Source organism: Dermacentor silvarum, chromosome 10 (assembly GCF_013339745.2).
Source record: "Dermacentor silvarum isolate Dsil-2018 chromosome 10, BIME_Dsil_1.4, whole genome shotgun sequence".
NCBI lineage: Eukaryota > Metazoa > Arthropoda > Arachnida > Ixodida > Ixodidae > Dermacentor > Dermacentor silvarum.
In genome coordinates, this window is record NC_051163.1 from 11075869 (window position 1) to 11088151 (window position 12283).

Sequence of the window (12283 nt, forward strand, 5' to 3'; positions counted from 1 at the left end):
GTCAAAAGAACATGTCAAGAGCGCATAAATAACGCTTGTCATGAAATGTCGCTACGCGGTCAGCATATAAAGCAGCAATGTTCATAAAACAAGCACAAAAGTCGAAAACGCGTTAAAGATATGATGACAGCTTTTTTTTTCTTCTAACAACTGATGTTTATTATTGAAGAACCACCGGCTTAAATACCCACAGATCTGCGCGATCCTGTCATCATATCTTTAACGCGTTTTCGCCTTTTGTGCTTGTTTTATGAACATTGCTGCTTTTTATGCTGACCGCGTAGCGACATTTCATGACAAGCGTTATTTATGCGCTCTTGACATGTTCTCTTGACAGGATCGCGCAGACCTGTGGGTATTTAAGCCGGTGGTTCTTCAATAATAAACATCAGTTGTTAGAAAAGCGCTCGTCCTTGTGTCTCCTTTTCTTCGTCCCTGTTTGTTTGCGCGCAAAAATTTAAGAAAATGGTGCACTTTAATGACCAAAAAGACCCTTTGAAGTTTCTTCCTTGCTCGCCTGAACCGAAACCATGCCACGCCCGGACTTCATGGCGTCACAGCTATAGATGGCGTAGCGTGTGCATTCAGAAGCGCCAGAGAGGTCCCGGCGTAATACACGGTTCGAATTAACGGTGATTAATGTATGGAATTACCGTTAACGCATTAACGTCAACCGTATTAACTTCGACACTCATCTTGAGATGGGTTCTTAGTATTCCTACTCTCTCTATTCCACCAAACTTCCCTCACATGATCCTTCTCCAAATACAGAGGAACCACCCACAAAGCATGCTACCCCAGGTCAACTTCCTTGTTTTCATTCACTGTTTATGTATACATACTTGCTTTCTCATCAGAAACTACTCCCTAATTAAATACGTGCTGATGGAGCGTTCAATACAGAAAGCTGTGAAAACACTATGACGCCGTACATATAGTATAAAATCTTCCTCCCATTTTACACGTGCGCTTAAAGATTACTGTTGCATCAGCATCGTTCTTTTTGTGTAGTTTAATTAGGCGAGAAAAAAGTACCCGGTGGTACGTGCGGGTGCCGTCATCTTGTGACAATCACGAAAAGAATGAAGAAGCTTAAAGTTCATATTTCCCACCCATAATCTGGGCCAAAAAAGTCGGCAAATCGCAATGACGCCGCCATGTTGCTACCTCAGATTTTCGCAACTCTAAAGATAATCAAAATGCCCGCCGTGGTGGCGTAGGGGCTATGACGTCGCGCTTTAAGCCCGAGAGCGCGGGATCGAATCCCGGCCACGGCGGCAATTTTTCGGTGGGGGGTGAAATGCAGAAACGCCCGTGCACCGTGCATTGATGGTGCACGTTAAAGAACTCCAGGTGGTCAAAATTAACCATGAGTCCTCCATTATACGGCGAACCTCCTTATCAAACCGTGGTTTTGGCCCCTAAGATCCCAGAATATATTTTTTTAATTTAAGATAATCAAAATGGGACTTATAAGACAAGCGTTTGCACGTATAACGTACGTATGAGAGATGTCTAAAGTTCATTCCGTATTTTTGAGACAGATATCCAATGGACATCTATAAAATTCCGATGTAAAAGTTACGGTGTGTGAACGGATGCGTTTGCAGGTGCCCGAACTAGATGGCGCCACCATACTGAAGGATGCTCGGGATCGTGCTAATTACGCGTATCTTCTGAATCGTATTTCGTCTGCGTCTGCGCGCCTGCACAGAGTAGCAACATGGCGGAACCCTTGCAGTAGCCGATTTCGATGCATTGGTGCTAAGGGGAGCGTTTCCTCTTTAGTTGGTTATGTTAACTATTTTCACACCCGCAAGTTCCTGCAGGTCTTAATATTATGCGCAAAAGTTGTTTAGCAAAACGAGTTTAAGGATAGATGGCTGGGTGTTTGCCTTCGGTGTCAGTATGTCACCTTCACTTCTTTCATTGGTTTTTGCAAAAATATACGTCAGGCACATTTTTCGTGGTTGATATGTACTTTATAGTTACGCTAGTCATGAAATATTTGATGTTCTCATATCTGACGCTCATGTGACCAGTTATCGCATGGAGTATATTTTCTGTAAACTTACAAGACTCACTGAAGAACTGAAAATTCTTAAACCGTTATGAAGCTGCGCGCTTTTTGTGATGATGAAGACGCGAGAAGTATAATAAAACTAAATTTTAACCAAACGGAATTATTTTGTACCTGAATGAAATAATGTCTCAATGAAACACCAATGCTATATGAGAAGCGCCGCATAAAAAAGTGCTACGAATTATATTGCCGCGATAGCAATTATATGGACACTTAAGGCGCATTTCTGCCGTCGCCGTCGGTGTCGCTGTCGCCGTGGTGTTCCGTTTGAAGTCCAAGGGTGATAACATCGTCGCCGCGCGCCGTATGCTGTGTGTGCGAGTGAACGCATGCAAGGATGAGTCGACGATGGCGGCTCAATCTCGCGTGCGCAAAGGAGGAAAGCGGGGAGGAAACGCGTCGTATTCCGTCGCGCGCAAGGCAGCGGAGGAGGGGGAGGGGGGTTCTACGTACGGGGCGGCCACGCGGGCCCTATCTTAAACGCGATTTGCGATGGGGACACAGTGCGCCGAGTGCTGATAGCTTCGTGTGCGCTGTGTTTTCGCCGCCTAGTTCGCGTTGAAGCGAGCGGCGACACGAAGGTCAATTCGCTCGCTGCTGCGGCCGCGCTTGATCAACTACAGCGTTTTGACAGCGAGTTTCCGTGGTCATCGAGTGAGATGTGTTCATGTTTGCTTGTGCGTACGTGACACTATGCTTGTTAATTTAGTTAGTAAGCGAATGTTTACAACTTTATACGGCCTATCCTTACTTCGCATAGCTGTCTACTAATTTGCTATCGCAGTCGATGCTTCGCCTTTTGGGCGAAACTGCGACTTTTTCTTTATCTGGAATTTTATAAGGGAAGGTTAAATATTGATACAAAATCGCCCTTGCGTCATGCTCATTGAAATCCTGGCGTAGCAGTCGGTAATCGAGCCCACGACTGTTGCTAAGCAGCAGAATGCCGTAGTCACTAAGCCACGATGGCAGGTCAAACCATATCGGTATAGAAACACTAACGTTGGCTGACCTAACGAAGCAGCATTCTAATTAAGGCGACCATAGCTGCACTACAAAAGGCACAGACAAGAGCTATCAGTACGGTGGGTGTCAAAAAATAAATAAAAATAAACCAAAGATAGTCTATTTCACTAGACAGACAGCTAGCCAAGGTAAGCAAAATATTTGCGCTAGGCTTAGCGGATTTTGATGCGTTAGTACCTTAATCTTTTGGCAGCGTTAGGGGCGAGGAGCTCAGAAAATGGCGGCATTAGCGCTGAACAATGACTCCCTTATAAGCTCTACAGTTTCGACATGCGTCATAATTAGCGAGTTAATTAATGCACTTTTGCTGTGCATGAGATGCATGTATTATTTGTTTGAAAGGCAGGAATTCTAGACATATATGGGCCTGCGCGTCTCTCTTCAACGCAGAGCGGCGGTTCTGTGTAGCTACGTGGCATTTGCATATTTTAACGCGATAGCGTTTAGGGCCCCGTGTCGCAGAAAATCCGGCGTCAGCGTCGGCATTGGCGCCCGCGGCCGAGAAGAACATCCCCAACCACGCAGGCCCCCCAAATATATTTTACCACTAAAGTTGCTCAGACTTTGTCTTGCATTCTTTACAAAGTTATTCCTCGGAATTTTGAGAGTGGCAGCCCACAAACAATTATCAGGAACCAAAATACCAACATCGCATACCTTTTATATGCGAAATCTTCTCAGGCCGAAATATGAAAGGTGCAAACAAAAAATGTCACAGTTTCGCCCTAAGGGCGAAGCAATGAATGCGATAGCAACACAGCAATGTCATACGAAGTAAGGTGAGCGGCTTTGGTAGCAACAACACGCAGAACTGTTGTCGACGCCATCGGCGTTTTGCCCGCGTTAGCTCAAAATGCGTGCGGCGTTGGTGACTGTTGCTGGAGCCTCTGATATAAATAGGCACTTGGTGCCGCAGCTAAACGTCGGCTCCCTTCCCTCCCCCTCCCCCCACGGACTCTCGCGCGTCTGAAGAAGGCGCGTTTGCTCTACATATATGGTGATTGTAAAGGAGAAACGAGACGCCTACTTCTGCAGCCCTTAAACGAGCACGGCGCAGAACGCGCGTTTGTTCTCCGCCGTGCGTTCACTCCCCGTGAAAGACGTGCCCCTCGCGCCCTTTCACTCGCACATACAGCGTTCGGCGCGCGGCGACGATTTCATCTCCAAATGACGTCATACGGAACCTCACGGCGACGGCGACGGCGACGGCGACGGCGACGCCGACGGCAGAAATCTGCTTTTGAGTGTCCATATAATTGCTATCGCAATAATAAAAGAAGGCCGGCCCACGAAAGAGGCCACGCTTATACCAGAATACGCGCCTCCGTACATATAGCGTTCACCGCCACCGTTTCCCGGTAAACATTACGGTTAAATAAGCTGCAGTTGCCGGGAAGTGTGAGAAACAGTTAAGGATCTTTGAATGCTATCGCGTTCCACTCTTGAAGGCGAAGCTTAAGCGTCCTCCAAATTTGTTAAAATCTTGGTGCATGATAGTTTGGGCATTCTGTATATTTCCTAATGATTTGTGGGGCCCGAGAGCGAAGCTCGTGCCACTGCTATGGACGCCGACTTAGAGGACCCCGAAAAAATATCGACCACCCATGTTTCTTTAACGTGCACATAAAACTTAGTATGCACGAATACTCTTGCATCTCGCTACCTAGCGAAATACGGCCATCGGCGTTGCTGGGAAGCGAACCAGTGACCTCGCGCTCAGCTGCTGAACGCCATAGCCATGGAGCCACTGCGAAAAGGTCATATTCCAAAGGGTGTGTGCTCTAAAGTTGATTATCGCACTGACTCGGTACTCAATCGATGCTTCCTTCCCGTAGCCACATTATCTATCTAAAGTGCACATATATAAACGGGACATGTGCAGGGTCGGCCACCTTTAGTGGAAACACCTCGATCGTTAGTATTCAAGAGCTCATAGCAGTTGATGTTTAGCATAAAATTAAGAAAGCAATTTTTTAGTTCATCGACATCGGTTGACTTCGTATGAGGCACATTTTATCCTGTGAAGAAGAAATAATGATGCTATACCGGCTTGAATACTAGTGAGAAGTTTCCCATAAAAGTGGACGACCCTGTACAAGCCACTCGGGCGGTGTCTGCGGGGGGTACGACTAATACGATCCGATTTTGGGAAAGCGAACTTGAGCTAATTGGATTGATCTCGCGCTTTCCTTTTTTCTTTTGCGATGTAGCTCACAAAGTTTTTGTAATGGTCTAATACGATGGCCGACGTTGTTGTTTCATCACCGTGGGAAGTTAAGAATTTACAGTGTAAACTGTTGAGCGAAGTTGACGGCCTCTTTATCATATCACGAATTTCGCATTTTGACAGCTTTGCCGAAACTTGAGGATACACCCATGTTTTTGAGCAAATAACCCCACATACAGAGTTATAAAAGCTGGAAAACTTGGACGTTGCCACAATAATATTATTATTGTTTGAATTGCAGCTCACACCTCTGAGTTTGGCTGCGAAGTGCTCAATAGCTGATATGTTTTACTTTATCACTCGTCATCCTTCGACAATTAAGGAAATGAATTGAAATAACAATAACTGTGACATAAAACAGGAATTCGCAAGAGGTTTGATATTCGGAGGTATTAGTTAAAAGAAATTGAAAGCCACACACACCGAGACATGGCTACAATTGCGCAAGCGCTGGAAAGCAATTCATTCAAAGGTGATTCGTGAGGATGGCGAACACCCGAAACTTCCAGTAATAGATTGTTTGGTTTCATTCACAATGTAAATATTTCTCCTTTCTAAGGTTTCTTAAGATCTCGTACATATTCAGGTAACATAAATATTCATACAGCCACACCACATAAAATATAATACTGCCATTTTGATTTAAAGGAGCATTACACACACAATGTTAGAAATATGATGAGATGCTTCTATGTTTACAAAATAGCATTACCTCGAACTGCACAGGGTTAAACTGTTGAAATGGCTGGGAAACGTGTATTCGAAACATTTATTAACTAGCTTCCCAAGCAGTGGCAGGGTGGGTCCACAAAAATATCAGAGCTGAGGACTGTAAGGCGGGTGCTACCATAGTTCGAGTCATAAAACAACCGGCCACTATACAAGCACCTTTCGCAGGCTGTACCCGAAAGGGCAATTAACATTTCACTAATGGATTCTGGGACGAATATTCCCAACTCTAGCATCGCGAGGGTGGTGTCCGCCTAAATCTACCAAGGCTTTTACTCAGGTTTAATCCACATTGCGCGAGCTTTTTTTTCTCTCTTTTTTTGGGGGGAAAATTATTAACTGGGACGCTCATTGCTTTTCTCCGCATGCTTGCAGGAGGAATATCTTGACGGTGGCCATAGCTAATATCGAGATGCATTCCTTCAGCGCTGGCCAGCTTTAATTCCATGATCAAAAGTTTGCCGAAAAGTAAATAAATAAAGATAATTGATTATCAGTGCTTCATAGTTATTTAGCTAATGGATGATTCTGACACATTTAGAAACGCCCGCGGCCGTTAATATCAGTTGGTGCAAATGAAGTTATTTTCCCTCAATGTATTAACAAACTTGTATGTTACCATGTGACATGCGTATATGCAGTATGACAGCAGTGCCGGCTCATGCACAGCGGAGCTTTTCTTTGCTCTTTAATGCTTCTTATACGCATATTTGCAGCAGCACAAGCGGACTAGACTAAATTAACGCTTGTGTACGCCTGGTGTGTACACTAAACGGAGACGAAGCTTGTAGGAGAAATTGTTTTCATGAGCAGATTCGCACGCATGTCATCAGCATATAGAAGCGATAAAAAGCGGAAGGCACCACACATTCCTGAGAAGCACTACACGCACGTCAAGCCATATTAAGGCTGCTCGACGCGGCCGTCGTGAATGCGTGTGATGAGATCGGCGTAATATTATGGACACCGTCGTAACGACGTTGCGTACGCCTTGCGAATAAGGGGTGCCGAAATAGGGCGCGTGAAGGCCGTGTACCGCTTTGCTTCACCGTTATACTCCAGTGTTCTGCCGTCAAGCCACCCGCTAGCTGCGCCGCGCCGCAATCTAAGGCAAATAGCCAAAAAGCTTACTTGCCCGAACGAGGCATGTCTCGCGAAAGACGGCGTGCCATGCATGCGGCAAAGTACGTGATTGATTAAAGCAACAACCAGGGACGCGGCGATTAAGAAAAATAATGAAATAGAAGAGCGGTGCAATTGATTTCACCGGCCTACAAGGGCGCTTTGAAGTGTCCCAAAGTAAGGTGCTGTCGAAGTCCTTTTTTTCTTCTGGTTTTTACTCGACAAGCTAGCGAAGCGGCCCACCACATTAAAATTCCGACCGAAACACCGTAATTTCTTTACTCCGCCACTTCTTCACAGAAGGTGAGAAGAGTAAATTAGGCCTTAACGGTGTATGTTCGCGGTTTCATCTAGCATCGGAATATGGGTGCGTTTGTTTAGTGCTTCCCTGTGTTCGCGCGCAGCCCCAAAGAAAAAAAGCAATTGTGCAGATTCAACGCTCTGTGCGAATCGACGTTATGCAAGCATTTTGCCGGTACTTGGCTATCCAGCGCTGTTTGGGGTTCCGCAACATGATACCCGATGGACCAACGTGTTTCTGTGCATTGGGTATTTGCGCGTGTGTGAGTCGCGAGCGTATGCGTTTGTGACGACAATAGCATGCATGACGACGACCATGTTAAACATGATCGCATGGCGGAAACGGCATGATTTCTACGCCGGCCGCTCGACGCGTGCTTATGACATGCTTGGTTTGTACAGAGTTAGTGGACGAGCGTAAAAGAGGCAGGGAAACACATAGTTTGATGTCGTCAGCGACGACGTCTTATGAAATCCTACATATCTATGGCTATGTCATGTGGCCTATGTTAAATGACGATGACATTCATACTCCAGCGAAGAAAGGATCATCATCAGCCTGTTTTTATGTCCACTGCCGGACGAAGGCCTCTCCCTGCTACCTCCAATTACTCCCGTCTTGCGCTAGCTGATTCCGACTTGCGCCTGCAACTTTCCTAACTACATTCCCCACCTGGTTTTCTGCCGTCCTCGACTGCGCTTCCCTTCTCTTGGTGTCCATTCTGTAACTCTAATGGTCCACAGGTTATCCGTCCTGCGCATTACATGGCCTGCCAAGCTCCATTTTTTTCTGCTAATGTTAATTAGAATATCGGTTATCCCCGTTCGCTCTCTGATCCACACCACTCTCTTCCGTTCTCTTAATAGTAGGCCTAACGTGTTTCGTTCCATCGCTATTTCCGCAGTCCTTAACTTGTTCGCGAGCTTCTTTGTTTAGCTCCAAGTTGTTAGCACAGGTAGAATGCAACGATTGTGCACTTTTCTGTAGACTTTTCTTTTCAACTACAGTGGTAAACTCGCCGTCGGGATTTGGTACTGCATGTCGTATGCACTCCAACCCATTTTTATTCGTCTGTAAATTTCCTTCTCATGATCAGGGCCCCCTGTCGGTAATTAACCTAGATAAACGTACTCCTGTGCCGACTCTAGAGGCTGGCTGGCAATTCGGAATTCTTGTTCCCTTACCAGGCTATTGAACATAATCTTTTTCTTCTTCATATTAATCTTCAACCCTACTTTTATACTTTATCGGTTAAGGTCCTCAAACATTTGTTTTAATTCGTCCCCAGTGTTGCTGAACAGGACAACGTCATCTGCAATCTGAGATATCCGCCATTGGTCCTCACTCCTAAGCCTTACCACTCTAATAGCTTGAATACTTTTAAACGTGCAGTGATTAGCATTGGAGCGATTGTGTCTACTTGCCTGGCGCCTTTCTTGATAGGCAACTTTCTACTTTTATTGTAGAGAACCTAGATAGCTGTGGAATGTTTGTAGATATTTGCCAAGATATTCACGTAAGCCTTCTGCACTCATTGTTTACCTAATGTCTCTATGATTGCTTGTATTTCTACTGAATCAAATGCTTTTTGATAGTCCATAAAAGCCATATAGAAAGGCTGATTGTACTCCGCAGATTTCTCAATTACCTGATTGATGACATGGATGTGATCCATTGTACATAGAATATACCTTCCTGAAGACAGCCTGATCTCTTCGTCGATTGAAGTGCGGCCCTTATTCTATTGGAAATTATATCGGCGAATATTTTATACAATACAAGAATGATTAACTTGTGCGATCATGAAGTCGGCACAACGTCGCAAGATTTCTACGTAGCGTGGTACGAGGAAATGACTGATAACAGGGGGCCGATCCCGGAGATAGTGCAGTCTAACACGGCGCCTCCGAGCCCGAGCTGTCACAAGGAAAGAAGGCGAGGTAGTGGCACTGGGCCCACGTGCCGAGCGCTTCAAAGAGCTGAGTGCATTTGGGACGAGCGAAGTATACGTGTGATCGGGACCTAACAATAAAAACTCTTGCATGTACGTCATCTTCTCAGCCCTTCCTGGGCTGGTAAGTTTGCATAATGGATTTCCGTGTGAACTGAGTAAAGGCAATAAATAAAGAAAGAAGCGACAGTGGCCGAATGGTTAGCGCAGCGGGCTGCTGTGCTCGATGGCAGATTCAATTCCAGCGTAGGTCCCACAGTGTACTTTGTTTTTATGAAATTGAGGTGCGTCAGGAACCTACCTACCTACCGCAAAGTGCCGAGAATGGGCAAGAAATGCTTCACATGATTAGTAATATTAAATGAACAATTGCAAAGTTTTTTTCACCTGAAAAATGTCTCAGCCACGTGATACAGCAAAATTCCCAGTCAGGCCGGGACTCGGTGGAGCACGTTTTCGCGACGTTTCTTCGCATCAACCTTCAAGTGGTTCTGATAGGCATGCCTGTGCGCATGCGTCCAGTTGTGGGCTCGGCTGGTATACTGCACAGATTTTTTCATACAAAGGGACCTCTGTACTTCAGCCTTAGTTAATCTCCTTGCCTTTGATTTATCCTATTATTTCTCTCTCTCTCTCTCTTGATATAATAAATTATTTTGTTCGTGCACTTCAACCTGCACAAGAACCTTCTGGCGCAGAAGGAAAAACAACAACAACTATAACTTGTGTTTTAGGTAAAGTTGCAACAGCTAAAGAAATCTGCGAAGACCTGAGTAGTAATTTGCTATGTAATTACGAGTATGTTCAGGCAGTGATCCATTCCAATTTAAAAAAAAAAATTTCCGCGTCCTTCCTTTGCTAGGTACGCTCAGCAGAGTCATGGAAGGATTTTGATTGATTGATTGATTGATTCATTCATTCATTCATTCATTCATTCATTCATTCAGCTAGTGAGTCGTTTACATTGTTTATAATGAAAGTGCTGAAAGCTTTTGTCGCCGCGTTCTTGACGTCCTTTTAGTGTAACTTGAGGTAATAAAAAACGACATTGTATAAGAAGCAAGAACAACTAGAGAAACAATTTTTAAAGTCCTGCGCGTACTCATATTCAGCCCTGAGGAAGCTTTAGCAGACCATAGTAGGGAAGCCATCATTTCATGTTATAATATTCTAGCGAACTGCCGTTCTGTAGTCTCTAAAGAATTTTAAACATAGTTCTACTGTCGTCAAAACCGCTTAGTTGTAAAGCTCGATAATCCATTCAGGCATTTTCTTTGCCAGTCTTCTTCCTCCGGAATTTATTATATCTCACCGAATAATATCCACGCGGAACTTATAAAAAACGCAGACGCAGAAATTGGAGTTGTTAAGCATAGGAGTAATTCATTGATTATAGGAAGGCAGAAAACGCAGCAAGCCCTTTAGAGATCGAACGTCATAATCATATCGATCGAATAACACCGCGAGGCGATTTTTTGTAGTCAGGAAACGATGTATTTATAAAACCCACATAATTCGGCACCATACATTGCAATGTACTTCTTAAAGAACGCGGAAGTTTAATTTCCTACACTATGCACACTTCAAACATAGAGCTTCTCATTTATAAGGCACGTCATCTTTATATTTTGCACATGCAGTACTGAAAGGACAGACGAATGTTGGGTGTTCTTTTTTAATATAGCAACGTCGGAGGTTCCTGATTGCTAACTTGTGGTGGAGCATGAAATGTGATTACGTATGGCGGGCTTCTTTATGTTATTACATTGAAAGCAAACGGGATGTCAGCATTTTTGAAGAATCGGGTTAATATTTAACCTTAATACAGGCGTTGAGACACCCTAGAATGTATCTAAAAATGGTTGACGAAACTAACAAATAAAAAGCAAATGACACTAGTAAAAATCGGAGTAAGCTGATTCAATGATGCATTGGTGTGAACGGTATTCTGCTGCTACGGTCGCTTTCGCTAACCCGAGACGCTTAATAATGACCTCTTTTAGGTTCTTTGAAGTCATGCATGCAATGTTACAAGGACACGCACAAATTCATACACATAAGGGCCCATTCACACTTGCGACTAGGCGAGGTCGTGCGACCGATTGCGACTGGCGACCAGAAAGCTACTCAAGACGAACGATGTTCACACTGACAAATGCGACCGACGAGTCGCTAAACCAAAATGTCTCACGATATGCCGTTCACGTCTGCTTGAAATGTCATCGCCGCGTAAAATAAGCGTCAGCGTATACGGACGTCCTGTTCCTTCGCATCTGATTGGTTCAGCTGTTCTGCGACTGAGGTCGCGCGACTGAAAACTCGAGCAGTGAGCGACTGGCCCGAAACGATCGCATTTCGAGAAAAGCGACCATTTGCGACTATTTGCGAGTGGTCGCTTTGCGACTAACTTGGTCGCACGACTTCGCCTAGTCGCAAGTGTCAATGGGCCCTAAATGTGTGAAACTGAATGCGATTGCACTAAGCAGTGTCTTTCCTGATGTGAGATTTCCTTGCAAAAGCAAGGAATTATGTGAGTGTCGTTTAGGGAAATAGTAAGTCGGAATCGTTGGTCCTAAGACATGTATATATATTATATATATATATATATATATATATATATATATATATGTGTGTGTGTAGTGTGATGTGTGTGTGTGTGTGTGTGTGTGTGTGTGTGTGTGTGTGTGTGTGTGTGTGTGTGTGTGTGTGTGTGTGTGTGTGTGTGTGAACTAGGTACTGACTAGTCAACGTCGTCACTGCAATCTATAACGCATCCAAGGACTTGCTCTGTTAATGTTTTGCCGTTTTGTTATTGACTTCTGACAGTGTTCTTTGTTTGCACTG